This window comes from Epinephelus lanceolatus, unplaced genomic scaffold (assembly GCF_041903045.1).
Source record: "Epinephelus lanceolatus isolate andai-2023 unplaced genomic scaffold, ASM4190304v1 scaffold103, whole genome shotgun sequence".
Classification (NCBI taxonomy): Eukaryota; Metazoa; Chordata; class Actinopteri; order Perciformes; family Serranidae; genus Epinephelus; species Epinephelus lanceolatus.
Window position 1 is genome coordinate 10,001 of NW_027556885.1, and position 2,500 is coordinate 12,500.

The following is a 2,500-nucleotide window of genomic DNA, read 5'->3' on the forward strand; positions in this document are numbered from 1 at the left end:
CGCGCCCCACGGAGCCCCCGCTCGCGCCAGGCACCCCCGGGGCTCGGCTCTCGCTGGCCCCGACGGACCCGCCGCCCCTCCTCACCCTTGACAGACATTAAAGGGGGCATGAGCTCCGTTTCCGCCCAGCCTTTGCCAGGCTGTCCATTTCACTGCCCCGTGGCCGGGGAGCGCCGCAACGGCCGCCGCCGACCCGGTCACGGGCCCCCGGGCCCGGCCAAAGGGTGGACCCCACCGGTGCTCGGCCCCCACGCGCCCCACGGAGCCCCCGCTCGCGCCAGGCACCCCCGGGGCTCGGCTCTCGCTGGCCCCGACCGACCCGCCGCCCTCCGCCTATCTCACCTCCACCCAGCACTGGAGGCAGGCATTAAAGGGGGAATTTATCCCCTGTGTTCCACCCTCACTTCACCCAGCTCTCTGGCTCTCTGTCTCCCTCCCTCTCCTCTCCCCTCTCTGGGGGAGACTCTCACCGTCCCAGGCCTCATTCTCCCACCTCCACCCAGCGCTGGAGGCAGGCATTAAAGGGGGAATTAATCCCCTGTGTTCCATGCTCACTTCACCCAGCTCTCTGGCTCTCTGTCTCCCTCCCTCCCTCTTCTCTCCCCTCTCTGGGGGAGACTCTCACCGTCCCAGGCCTCATTCTCCCACCTCCACCCAGCGCTGGAGGCAGGCATTAAAGGGGGAATTAATCCCCTGTGTTCCATCCTCACTTCACCCAGCTCTCTGGCTCTCTGTCTCCCTCCCTCTTCTCTCCCCTCTCTGGGGGAGACTCTCAACCTCCCAGGCCTCATTCTCCCACCTCCACCCAGCGCTGGAGGCAGGCATTAAAGGGGGAATTAATCCCCTGTGTTCCATGCTCACTTCACCCAGCTCTCTGGCTCTCTGTCTCCCTCCCTCTTCTCTCCCCTCTCTGGGGGAGACTCTCAACCTCCCAGGCCTCATTCTCCCACCTCCACCCAGCGCTGGAGGCAGGCATTAAAGGGGGAATTAATCCCCTGTGTTCCATGCTCACTTCACCCAGCTCTCTGGCTCTCTGTCTCCCTCCCTCCCTCTTCTCTCCCCTCTCTGGGGGAGACTCTCACCGTCCCAGGCCTCATTCTCCCACCTCCACCCAGCGCTGGAGGCAGGCATTAAAGGGGGAATTAATCCCCTGTGTTCCATCCTCACTTCACCCAGCTCTCTGGCTCTCTGTCTCCCTCCCTCTTCTCTCCCCTCTCTGGGGGAGACTCTCACCGTCCCAGGCCTCATTCTCCCACCTCCACCCAGCGCTGGAGGCAGGCATTAAAGGGGGAATTGATCTCCTGTGTTCCATCCTCACTTCACCCAGCTCTCTGGCTGGCTGTCTCCCTCCCTCTTCTCTCCCCTCTCTGGGGGAGACTCTCAACCTCCCAGGCCTCATTCTCCCACCTCCACCCAGCGCTGGAGGCAGGCATTAAAGGGGGAATTAATCCCCTGTGTTCCACGCTCACTTCACCCAGCTCTCTGGCTGGCTGTCTCCCTCCCTCTTCTCTCCCCTCTCTGGGGGAGACTCTCACCGTCCCAGGCCTCATTCTCCCACCTCCACCCAGCGCTGGAGGCAGGCATTAAAGGGGGAATTAATCCCCTGTGTTCCATGCTCACTTCACCCAGCTCTCTGGCTCTCTGTCTCCCTCCCTCTCCTCTCCCCTCTCTGGGGGAGACTCTCACCGTCCCAGGCCTCATTCTCCCACCTCCACCCAGCGCTGGAGGCAGGCATTAAAGGGGGAATTAATCCCCTGTGTTCCATCCTCACTTCACCCAGCTCTCTGGCTCTCTGTCTCCCTCCCTCTTCTCTCCCCTCTCTGGGGGAGACTCTCACCGTCCCAGGCCTCATTCTCCCACCTCCACCCAGCGCTGGAGGCAGGCATTAAAGGGGGAATTAATCCCCTGTGTTCCATGCTCACTTCACCCAGCTCTCTGGCTCTCTGTCTCCCTCCCTCCCTCTTCTCTCCCCTCTCTGGGGGAGACTCTCACCGTCCCAGGCCTCATTCTCCCACCTCCACCCAGCGCTGGAGGCAGGCATTAAAGGGGGAATTAATCCCCTGTGTTCCATCCTCACTTCACCCAGCTCTCTGGCTCTCTGTCTCCCTCCCTCCCTCTTCTCTCCCCTCTCTGGGGGAGACTCTCACCGTCCCAGGCCTCATTCTCCCACCTCCACCCAGCACTGGAGTCAGATCTTAGGGGACACTTTAATCCCTGTACCACCCTCACTTCACCCAGCTCCCTGGCTCTCTGTCTCCCTCCCTCTTCTCTCCCCTCTCTGGGGGAGACTCTCACCGTCCCAGGCCTCATTCTCCCACCTCCACCCAGCGCTGGAGGCAGGCATTAAAGGGGGAATTAATCCCCCGTGTTCCACCCTCACTTCACCCAGCTCCCTGGCTCTCTGTCTCCCTCCCTCTTCTCTCCCCTCTCTGGGGGAGACTCTCAACCTCCCAGGCCTCATTCTCCCACCTCCACCCAGCGCTGGAGGCAGGCATTAAAG